The sequence below is a fragment of the Tenrec ecaudatus genome, chromosome 8 (assembly GCF_050624435.1).
Source record: "Tenrec ecaudatus isolate mTenEca1 chromosome 8, mTenEca1.hap1, whole genome shotgun sequence".
NCBI classification, from domain to species: Eukaryota; Metazoa; Chordata; class Mammalia; order Afrosoricida; family Tenrecidae; genus Tenrec; species Tenrec ecaudatus.
The window spans coordinates 123613586-123626195 of record NC_134537.1 but is presented as its reverse complement, the minus strand read 5'-3'; positions in this window follow the sequence as shown (position 1 = coordinate 123626195).

Below are 12610 nucleotides of genomic sequence, written 5' to 3'. Positions count from 1 at the left end.
GAGAGTAGAGGGTGAGTGGGTTGGAAAGAGGGAACCGATTACAAGGATCTACATGTGACCTCCTCCCTGGGGGAAGGGCAACAGAAAAGGGGGTGATGGGAGACACCACACAGGGCAAGATATTGCAAAATAATAATTTATAAATTATCAAGGGCTCATGAGGTTGGGGGAGTGGGGAGGGAGGGGAAAAAGAGGACTTGATGTAAAGGGCTTAAGTGGAGAGCAAATGCTTTTAAAATGATGAGGGCAAAGAATGTACAGATGTGCTTTATACAATTGATGTATGTATGGATTGTGATTAGAGTTGTATGAGTCCCTAATAAAATGTGTTTTTTTTTTAAATGCAAAAGGGACATAGGGGAAAAGCTACTGTATACAAACATTCCTGGGGTGAGGACCAGGTAGTATGGCAGGGACCAGACCAAATCCAGGGATACATATGGTAGACAACTAAAAAGGAGGTGGGGAAAGGAAATAAATAGATAAATAAATAAATAAATAAATAAGAAAGAAATGGGTAGCGTGGCAAGGGCACTAAGCCACCCAAGGGGAGGATATTGTTTATATCTTCACAGGGAATTAGGGAACAGACTTCAACCCAGTGCTCCAAGAAGTGAATGCAACATGTTGGCGTGGAATAGGGAACAAGTAGAAAGGTCTGGGAAGTTGGCCCCAATCACAACTAGGTGGACACTAGGTGCCCCTCCCCCCAGAAGAATTTATTTCAGAGGACAGCACTGAATCTGCAGCTCCAGGAGAGGGACATATCTGGTCAGAGCACACGGGAGCAAATGAAGGGGGAGGAAGAGAGAGTAGAGCACATCCTGGCCCACCAAGCCTGAAGCATGATATTCCCACTCAGAGGAGTCAATCCACAGAGAAGACCACATGGCCAGCCCCACTATGAGACATGACATCCCTCACTGCCCCATAACTCTACAGGGGACAACATTGGAGACACAGTGTGGGAATTCTGCCCGATCTGATCCTACCACACCGAGGCAAACACTAAGGGCGTGCAACAGAACAGCAAGGGGAACGAAGTCCCTAGGAAATACCAAAAGTAGACTTTGGGACCAGGACTTGGTGGCCCAATATACTGTACTGGAAAACACTCCTAAAGGCCAACAAACAGTCCTTGAACTAACTACAAGCTTTTCTTTCTTGTTGTTTTTGGTTTTTGTCATTGGTTTGTTGTTTTGTTTTATTTTGTTGCTTGGTTTTACTCTGTCTTGTTTTTGTGCATATTATTAACTCCACAAGTCTGTCTAAATAAGATAGGCTGGATGAACAATCTGGAGGAGAAAACAACGGGACCGACAGTTCTGGGGGGACATAGGAGAGGGGGAGGTGGGGGGCAAGGTAGTGGTGTTAACAAACCCAGGGACAAGGGAACAACAAATGATCCAAATCGGTGGTGAGGAGGGTATAGGAGGCCTGGTAGGGCGTAATCAAGGGTAATGTAACCAAGAGGAATTACTGAAACCCAAATGATGACTGAGCATGATAGTGGGACAAGAGGAAAGTCAAAGGTAATAGAGGAAAGAGCTAGAAGGCAAAGGGCATTTATAGATATCTAAATACAGGCATCTACATATGTAAATATATTTGTATATGGGGATGGGGAAATAGATCCATGTGCATATATTTATAGGTTTAGTATTAAGGTAGCAGATGGACATTGGGTCTCCACTCAAATACACCCTCAATGCAAGAATACTTTCTTCTATTAAACTGGCATTCATGATGCTCACCTTCCTGACACAATGGCTGGAGACAAAGCAGGTGAATAGCAAATGTGGTGAAGAAAGCTGATGCTGCCTGGCTATCAAAAGATATAGCATCTGGGGTCTTAGTAGCTTGAAGGTAAACAAGAGACCATCTAGGTGAGAAGCAACAAAGCCCAAATGGAAGAAGAACACCAGCCTGCATGTTCATGAGGTGCTGAAGTGATCAGTTATCAGGCATCAAAGAAAAAAAATCATATCATTTTGTGCTCACCTCCCTGGTATGATTGCTGAAGACAAATGGGTGTACAAACAAATGTGGTGAAGAAAGCTGATGCTGCCTGGCTATCAAAAGATATAGCGTCTTGGATCTTAAAGGCTTGAAGATAAATAAGAGTTCATCTACCTCAGAAGCAACAAAGCCCACATTGAAGAAGCACACCAGCCTGTGCGATCAGGAGGTGTCAAAGGAATCAAGTATCAGACATCATCAGAACAAACAAATCATATCATTGTGAATGAGGCGGGGGGGGGGGGGTGCAGAGTGGAGACCCAAAGCCATTTGTAGGCCACTGGATATCCCCTTACAGAAGATTCTCAGGGAGGAGATGAGCCAGTCAGGGTGCGAGGTAGCAACAATGAAACAGACAACTTTCCTCTAGTTCCTAAATGCTTCCTCCCTCCACGCCTCCCCCCACCCCCCACTATCATGATCCAAATCCTACCTTGCAAGTCTGGCTAGATCAGAGGATGTAAACTAGTACAGATAGGAACTGGAAACACAGGGAATCCAGGGCGGATGATCCCTTTAGGAACAGTGGTGCAAGTGGCGATACTGGGAGGATGGAGGGAGGGTGGGTTGGAAAGGGGGGACCGATTACAGGATCTACATGTGACCTCCTCCCTGGGGGACAGACAACAGACAAGTGTATGAAGGGAGATATCAGACAGTGTAAGATATGACAAAATAACAATTTATAAATTATCAAGGGTTCATTAGGGAGGGAGGGGAAAAATAATCCGATGCCAAGAAGCTTCAGTGGAGAGCAAATGTTTTGAGAATGATGAGGGCAATGAATGTACAAATATGCTTTGCACAATTGATGTATGTATGGGTTGTGATGAGTTGTATGAGCCACGAATATAATGATCTTTTTTAAAAAGATACCAAGGGCTCAAGCAGAAAGCAAATGTTTTGAAAATGATGATGGCAACAAATGTACTTGACACAATGCATCTATATATGGATTGTGATAAGAGTTATACAAGCCCCCAATAAAATGATTTATATATATATATATATATATATATATATATATATATATATATATACACACACACTTACTCTTTATAAAAAAACTCTCGTATATAAAATACGAGTGTCTATGAATTTTGTTTCTCTAGTTTACCCAGACTAACACAGGCAGTTACAGAGGCTGGGCAGAGTGGAAGCAGGGGGGCGGCTCCTCAGAGAGCTGGGGAGGAGGTAAAATGAGTGTAATCTAGGCATGTAGGCGAGTAGGAAGCAGGAGGGTGAGAGAACTCATGTAGACAGTGCTTATTTTCTTTGTGAAATAAAATGCCAAGACACCTGCTGAGAAAGCGAGGCCGATCACTTACAGGCTTGAGGAGTGCTGGGAAAGTCGAAATGACCCCGGGGATTAGGAATATTTCTGGGCCGCGTTTAGAAGTCATAAAAGCAGAATCGTTTCTGCTGATTTGATCCCCCGCCTTACCCAGGACCCTGCTTTAAAGGAGCGAAGATGGATTTACTCTGCGCTTCTGTTCTTCCCAAGAACAGGGACCCGGGTGTTGAAGGAACTGACAAGACAGGGGCTGAAATGATGGACCAAATTATTTAAAAGCAAATCCCAGTCATGCTATTGTTTCCTCTGGAAATACTTCCAGGTGGACATCTTTAACTTCCCAAAGTAAGTTCCTTTTTTTCTGCCTTTAGTATGAAAGCCTGGTCGTGAAAGGTGTGGTCGGAGGTGGAGTTCATCCTTCAGGTGTAAGCAGTCCTTGGTTCAATCCCTGGAACTTTCCATTCCCCTTTAAGGTCCCAGGGTGGCATGGTGGGTTAAGTCTTGGACTGCTAACTGTATGATCAGAGGTTCAAACCCACCAGCCACCCTGTGGGAGAGAGACCCTCAGAGCAGTTTAGCATTGACTCAATGATAGTGGGGTTTTGCTTTTTGTTTCACAGCATGACGGCCAAAGAATCTTTTCTGCACCCTTACAGTGTTTGTACGTGATGCTCTTCTCGGCATTAGAAAAGGTACATTCTCTATCTCCTGTATGTATCATTTGTTATCTCTCAACCATATTTACATTACTGAGTGTCATGAACTAGAAAAGTAGTCATCTCCGAACCCAGTGTCTTTCTATTTCTCCAATAATTTCTACATTATTAGTGATTTGTTGCATACATCCCCATTATGATTTTATCTCCATTGATAAATACCTAGTGACATTATCCAAAGCTCTTGTTTGTTGGGATATTTTTTTGTCTGGCTACATTTGTTCCTGATGCAAAGATTGAGATCTCCACTTTCGTCTTAATTGCATTTCCCTGGGACCTTGTAGCTTGTCCTTTTATTTTCTTTTTAAAATTATTTTATTGGGGGCTCGTACAACTCTTATCACAATCCATGCATACATCCATTGTGTTAAGCACATTTCTTCATTTGTTGCCATCATCATTCTCTAAACATTTGCTTTCTACTTGAGTCCTTGGTATCAGCTCCTCGCTTTTCCCCCTCCCACCCTCAAGAACCCTTGATAATTTTATAAATTATTATTTTGTCATGTCTTAGACTGCCTGACGTCTCCCTTCACCCACTGTTCTGTTGTCCGTCCCCAGGGAGGAGGTTATATGTTCCCCTTTACCACCCCACCTTCCCCTTCCCCTCCGGGTGTGGCCACTCTCATCCCATTTTGACCACATCATGCTTCTCAGCACCTCAGCTTCTGTCCCATGTGAGCAGTGCTGTCACTCAGGGCTTTTACTTCCAAGAAATGGAATTCACTTTAGAAATTCAAGCCGAATTTTAATTTATCAATGGATTTAGATTTTTCAGGAATTTCCATGAGTACCAGGGGGCTCTACGGCCAACACCAATATCCATTCATTCCATTGTAGCGACCCGAGACCAGCAGCTCACAGCCCTGGCAGTGAGCACTGGAGCACTGGTCCAGGACCTGTGACTTGCTGTCTAAAAGGGGAGATGCCCCATCTCGACACTCCACAATCCCTGCCAGGAATGGATTCCACGGGGCTCTTCTTTCTTTTGTGTGTACTGCTTTCTTCTAAATACATAGAACCCCAGAGCGTCGAGGGACGATGCAGTCAAGTTCCAGATCAATTTTCCCACAAGAAACAACTGAAAGTGGATTAATCCGTTCTTGACCGCCAAGTTTTTACCTTAACCTTGCCTTTTATATGAAACATTACACAGAAACTTCAAAGTAAGTAAGTTCAGAGTTAAATAATATAATTTAAATAAGAAACACAACATTAAAAAGTTTTCAACAGCTACAGTAAGGCTCATACCTTGAGGTTGATGATCCTCTGGATCTGTGGACATGGATGTGGAGAGGAGGGATGGAGAAAGTCCGTGTTTGGAAGGGGAATCCCCTTCCATCAAATCAACTGGTAGCTGCTTTTCAGGAGTTTTTCCCCCCTTCTTTTGTCTTTTTTCACTAGGACCTGGCTGCCTTTCTCTAAAAAAATAAAAATAAATAAAAATTAAAAATCTGTCTAATGTGGTCTGCTGTTGGCATTTCCTTAACTATTTTCTAAAAGGGTTTACTACATTATTATCAACCATCGATACATGGTTAACTGGTCCCTTATTGTGATACTTCTTTTAAAAAATACTTTCTTAGGACCCATGTTTTTAATTTAGAAACAGTACAAAAAGCCACAAATACTAAGAAATTTATAGCAAAACGCTTGGAACACAGCTGCAAAAGGTTTAACCAACGCAAACCAAAACGCCAACTAACACCGAGTGACTGAAACACGAACTGCTTTGGTTCACAAAACTCACGTGCGTCAGGTCAGATTCTGAAGTTTCTTTTTTCGAGCTCCGATGCAAACTGTTCTGGACATTTCACGTCGGAATCCGATTGCGTCGAGTGCTGACGCGGGCGCGTGCCGGGGTCCTACTGTAACAAGTTGGCGAGTGAAAACCGAACTTGCTTCCTAAATGTCGGCGCAAATCTTGAAACCCCTGGAGGCTGGCTTGGCCTCCACGGCAGTGGGTTTGGTTTTTTTGGATATAAGGTTAGTACAGGTCAGAATGGGTTCTGGGAAAACAATGATGGCGAGACAGATGATCTCTGTCCTCTGAAAGACAGATATTTATCAAATATGAGGGTAAGAAAACAGTCGCCTCAAAATTCTAGAACCCTTCATTAAACAAAAATGTGAAAACGTGAAGCTATCGTTTCTCAGCATCTTCTAGGTCTATGGACTTCGGAGATGGTGTTTTGGCGACTCCTCCGCTGCACACGCCCCCAGGGCACATGTCCTGTATCCCAACCCCCAAGAACGCCGCGATCTTCAGTTTGCACCACATGAAAAGGGCAGTCTGGGAGCCCTCAAGAAACTCAGATGGCTCTCCGTTTCACTGTCCTTGGCTTGGGGAACAGAAGGGTTGAAGAGGAGGGGCCTGACGGGGTGTAGCAGGATGGGGTGAGGCTTCCCCGGGAAATTCTTGTCGAACAGCTGTTGCCACTCTTGAAGACGCAGGTGTAGTCTCTTGGTGTGTGGGGGATGGGGTGGAATCCTTCCCAGGGCTTCCTGGCCTTTTCTCACTAATGCGGGTTTCAGTTTTTCTGAAACTTCTTCCTAATAGTCCTGGGTTTTTTTTAGAAACTTTATCAAAATTACCCTTTTGGAATTTAACAAGTCTGGTTGATTCCCCACCTCCCTCCTCCCAAAGCCACTGTTTTGATTGGGCATCCATTTTGTTTTGCTTCAAATGTATGTGTTTATCATTTTAATCGTTTTCTTGGCATGTAATTCACATCTCATACAGTTCAACAGTTTAAGCATGTCGAAAAGAGTTGTGCAGTCGTTCCTGGAATCCACTGAGAACACCTTCCTCCTGCTCATTATTAGTTCTCCATTTACACCCCCCCACACACACACACACACCCTGCCAAGAGTAGCCCACTCCCCCTTTGTGCCTTCCTTACCCACCAGATACAAGCTGACCATTGACCCCTTACCCACAGGATTCCAAGTTTTCCTGGCAATTAAAAACGTTTGCGCTCTAGGCCATAATGCAGGATAAATGGAAGGTATTTGTTGCTGTAGCTCCCGGCCCAGGAGCATTACCGCGCCCCCAGGGGCCAGTGCCGCCCACGTTGGGAAGCCATTAGCAGAAGGGACCTCTGGAACTGCCCCCACCCACCCACCCACCCACCACAATGCCAGCTCCTTGTGGGCAGGTCTGTTTACTGCTGTCCATCAGCTCAGACCACACCAAGGAAAACAAGTGCTCAACAACCGTTTGTGGAACGGAGCAGTGACATCTTAATGGCATGTTTACCTTCTAATCTCGAGGTTTCCTCCTTCCCTTGTCTTACGTCTTTCAATGCCTTGCTATGCCCCTTACCATTTTCCCCACTACGTGTATGTCTTTCTCCCATGGGTTCCTCCAGGCACGTAGATCCCGCCACTGAGGACTTGTGCGAAGGAAACACAAGAAAAGCCCCATCAGGGCCCGCACTGACCCCACCGAGCCTGACCCTTGGCAAGAAGGAAAGAGGCTGTGAAGGTCCAGCGGCCTGCGTGGAAAACCTGGCAATGCATGAGCCTTCGGCCGACTGTGCTGCAACCTGACTGTGCTGAAACATGAGAGCAGTAATGGTGAAAAGCGCCTTGCAGGAGAGCCAGCCTCCTCACAACCTGCACTTCAAGGAAGCGGTGGGATGCTAGTCTCCCTTCCGGTCCATCCATCGGGCAGCCTGGGGCCCCGGAGTCAGAGACTCCCATGGTTTCCAAGTCAGTGGTGTCAGAATGCAGTGCGTTTAGCCATCAGCAGGAGGAGCCCTGCAGCAGCAACAAGATCACCGTTCAACTGTGAAGGGTGCAGTGCTGAGCTTATTCTTGACCTTCTACTGCCTTGGCAAATGGAAGCCAGCCTACCAACCTACCTTTGGACAAGTTGCTAGGAGAGACCAGTCCCTGGAGAAGGACATCATGCTCGGTAAAATAGAGGGGCAGTGAAAAGAGGAAGGCCCCCCCAAAGAGATGATTGACATAGTGGCTGCAACATGGTATCAGACGCCAAAGGATAAAGATCACATGATCCCACGTCAAAAATAATTACCCAGATGAGAACTGATCTTGGAGATCTATGTGTAACCTCCTCTCTGGGAGACGGGCAATGGGAAGGTGGGTGAGGGGAGACGCCGGGCAGTGTAAGATAAGATATAATAATTATTTGTAAACTATCAAGGGATCAGGGGAAAGGGGGGAGGGGGGAGGGAGGGGGAGGGGGAAAAAAAGGGAAACCGAGCTGATTCCAGGAACCCAAGTGGAAGGTGAATTTTGAGAATGACGAGTGCAACGAATGTATAAGGGTGCTTTGCTCAATTGATGTATGTACAGATTGTGATAAGAGTTGTATGAGCCTCAATAAAAAGATTTATTAATTAAAAAAATAATAATTAAAAAAACTAAAAAAATTACCCAGAATAGGCATAGAGACAAAAATGTATTCGTGGTTGCCAGGGGCTAGCAGTTGAGGGGAGTGGGAAACTCTTATTCTCAAGGGCCATGAATTTCTGTTTAGGATGATGAAAACCTTTGATAAAATGGAGATGGCTACGCAGTAGGTGAAGGTAATTACTGTCACTGGGTTGCACATTTGAAAATGGCTAAAATGAGAGGTGTTTGCAGATTTAAATATTTCATTAAATACTGTCACCAGAGAGGTGAGGCCAAGACACAGCCTGGTCTCTAAACAGCAGTCCGAGACAGGTTTAATTTTTCAGCGAGTGACTCAACCTTCTTCTCAGACATTGAACCGTTTTAGCCACTAGAGGGCACCAACCAACCCTCAATCCGTCCAAATTTGCCCACATCTTGGACTGGCATCCACATTACTGGGTCACTCCATTCCCAGATCCATGATACCAATACTTATCTTCTCACAGAATGAGCCTTACAAACCAAGTGAACTTTCATCTGACTGCACAGATATTCCATTGGGCCAATAGGAAGTAGAGAGGTAACGCTAGCCTACTACCCCCCACCACCAAAAAACCCACGAAGATTATTCATTATACATCAGCATCAATGGAATAAAAGATGTTTCAAAAGCTGTGCTCATTATCCTAGCCATCTACCAGAACCTATGACTATCACATCCCCCCAGTGAACCTCCCATCATTGAAAAATGACTACAGCAAGGACACAAAATAAATGCGGGGCCAGTGTGTTGACTCACCTAAGGGTCTGTCTTTCATTCTTTCTTTTTTCTTTCCTTCCTTCCTCTTTCTTCTCTCCCTTTCTTTTTTAAGATACAGATTCCAGGGCCACATCCATGGAGATCATTGTTAGTAAGGCTGTGGGAAGACCCACAGTCATGTGTTATGAAGAGGATTCTGATGGTTAAAGGACTTTGAAGAGCGCTGCACTATAACTGGAGCATCAGAAATGTGAGGGAGAGAGAAAACTGGGATGAAAACATGACACATCCTGGGTCACTGGGTCGACTGAGAATGTGCCCCAGCTTTCTGAAGCAATGGCTACATTTACGGTCCTTAGAAAGTAGGTGTGATTAGTGACTGAGAAATCTCTCCTCTGTCTTCTAATCTCAGTGGGATCAAGTGCATACCAGAGTCAGGTGACATGCTAAAAAGGACACACGTTTCACAGTTCATTTAGCCTCCATTCTGAACTCAACTGTACTCAGCTCTGCCATCTAACTGCTGTGGGCCCTTGAGTTGTCTCTGGCTTGGCCAGGTCTCCTCTTTCTTCTATGTAACTGTTTTTCCAGTGACTGGTGGAGTCCGCCTGGACCCATGGCAAACCCTGAGTGTCAGAGGAGCAGTATGCTCTCCACGGCTTCCTGTAATTTATACAAATAACGTGTCTTCGTTTATCATTGGTTTCTTAGTCCTGTAAAGAGTTGCAATCTCAGAAAGCTAGGGGCAGTTCAAACCTGTCCTCTAGGGTCACCGTGAGTCGGCATGGCTTCCATGGCAGGGAGTGAGATTGAGAGTGCACACGGCAGGACACTCAGGAAAGCAACAATGTTAGTGACACCAATTATGGTCCTCATTCGGTGCAGCCATCTCAGTCTCCTTTTCCAAATTGTTCCTTCCCTGTTTGCACAATCGTGATGCCCCTACATTTGCTATCAAAACTTTCTGTATTAGTCTGGGTACTTTAGAGAAACAAATCCACAGAAACTCATGTATAAGAGAGTTTTATATAAAGGTTAAGTGCACATCAAGAAAACAGCCTAACCCAGTGCTGTCCAAGCCCACAAGTCCAACGTTAACCCATATGTCCGACATCAATCCACAAAGTCCTCCTCCACCTCACTAAACACACGCAATGATGCCGACTGCAAGAGGAAAGCCCAATCAGTGAATGTGTAAGCATCTCAGCACTGGCAGGGGTCTCCACACGGCTGCTCCAGCACCCAGAGCTGCATCAGGGTAGGTCCATGCAGCTTCTCCTTGGGGATGTCTTGCAGGAAGTGAGTCTTGCTTGCTAAGGCTAAGGCAGCTGCACCCTGCTCCGACCAACAGAAAGCAAGAGACCTGAGAACTAGAAAGGCAGGGCTCACTGAGCCATCTATCCCTCCGCCCTTCAATTATCCCCATATGTGTTTATCGGCCAGATTGGCACAATAAACTAACTATATCACTTTCAAATGGCTATTGCCACGTTGAGCCCATACGTTGCTAGTGTTAGGTGCCATCAAGTCAGCTCTAATCATGACGAGCTTCTATACATTGGCAGGAAGCACTGCCTCATCCTGAATCAGCCTCACAACTGTTATGATGCTAACGCCCATGTTGCAGCCCCCGTGTCGGTCACCTCCTTCATGGTCTTCCTCTCTTGCACTGCCCCTCTTTTTTAGCAGGCATGATGTCCTTTTCCAAACAGCATGTCCAAAGTACTCAGAAGGACACCTCCCCATTCTCTGTTCTAAAGACCATGCTGCCAGCACTTCTTCTAAGATAGATTTGTTTGTTCTTCTGGCAATCCATAGTACTCTCGGTATTCTTGGCCAGCATCATAATGCAAATGCCTCCTATAGATAGTTCTTAAAAGAGCACAATAACCTCTGAAAAGAATTTGTTTCAAAGGACGACATTGACTCTGCAGCTCCGGGAGATGGACATATCTGATCAGAGCACACGGGAGCAGATGAAGGGGCAGGAGGAGAGAGTGGAGCACAGCCTGGCCCACCAGGCCGTGAGGATGATGTTCCTGAGTAGAGCAGCCAGTCCACAGAGAGAACAACATGGCTGGCCCCACTATGAGACATGATGCCCCTTAGTGACTAAGGGCGATACAGGGGACAGCACCGGAGACACAGTGTGGGAATTGCACCTGATCTGATCCCACCACACCGAGGCAAATCACTGGGGGAGTGCAGTGGAACAGCAAGGGAATGGAGTGGCAAGGTCCCCAGGGAATGCTGAAAGTGGACTTTGGGGCCAGGGCATGGTGCCCCAACAGACTGGACTGGAAAACGCTCCTAAGGGCCAACAAACGATCCCTGAACTAACTACAAGCTTTTCTTTTGTGAAGTGAAAAAAAAAAAGAGCACAATATTCAAGGCAGACATGCTTTACTAGTTAAACAAACTATTGTTTGGTTGTATGAAGAGTTCAGCAAATATTGTTAGTTTAAGATTGAAAGACTCTCTAAGGCAATAGCTTTGAGGGTTCATCCAGCCTGTGTGGATCCATAAAATCTGGATTCCATGAGAATTCATAGGAATTTCAATGACTGGGTTTTGTTCTTTTTTTTGGGGGGGGGGGTGGAAGTAGATAGCCAGGCCTTTCTTCCAAGGTTCCTTTCCATAGATATGAACCCCAGCTATTTGTCAGCAAAGTTGGAGTTAGACGGGGCATGTCGGCACCACCCTAAAACTCCATTATTTTCCTAGAAAGAATAAGAGTAGGGCAGCCCTACGTAAAGCAGCAGCCTCAACAAAGAGGCAAAAATCCACCCCAGGAGGAGACCCTGGGACCCAGGTGATCTGCCAAGCTGATGAGGGTCCAGCAAGATGCTGGCATCTTAGCAAATAAAGGGCAGCTCTGGAGGGAAGAAGAGAGAGTTGGCAAATGAGGAGAGTGGAAGATGGTGTGAGCATGGTATGACAGTGATGTGGTGGCACTGGTCTAAGCTTGGACACTTCAGAATAGTGTTATACAACACTATCCAGACAGAGCTACTCTCAGGGTGACCAGGAAAAACTCAAAGAAGATGGGAAACGTTGTCTCGCCTCCACTAAGTCATTACTAGTTTTGTCATGTGATATTTAAAATATTGAGGTGTTTAAGAATAATATTTTAATAAAGGAGTGGCAAAAGCTCTGACACGAGAAGTCGCATTTCTCCACAGGAGCATGAGGAGAGGGGTGTAATAGAAGCTATGGATTGTTTCTTGTTTGGGTTTGTTTGTTTGTTTTTACTATGCCGTTATTTAATCATAGAGTTTTCGAAAAAATCTTGAATGCTTAGCCTTTAATTATTTGAGTGATGTAAGCTAGTCAAATGGCATGTTGTTGTTGTTGTTGTGGTGGTGGTGGTGGTTATGGTTGTGGTGGTGGAGGTGGTGGTGGAGGTGGAGGTGGAGGTGGTGGAGGTGGTGGTGATGGTGGTTGTGGAGGTGGTGG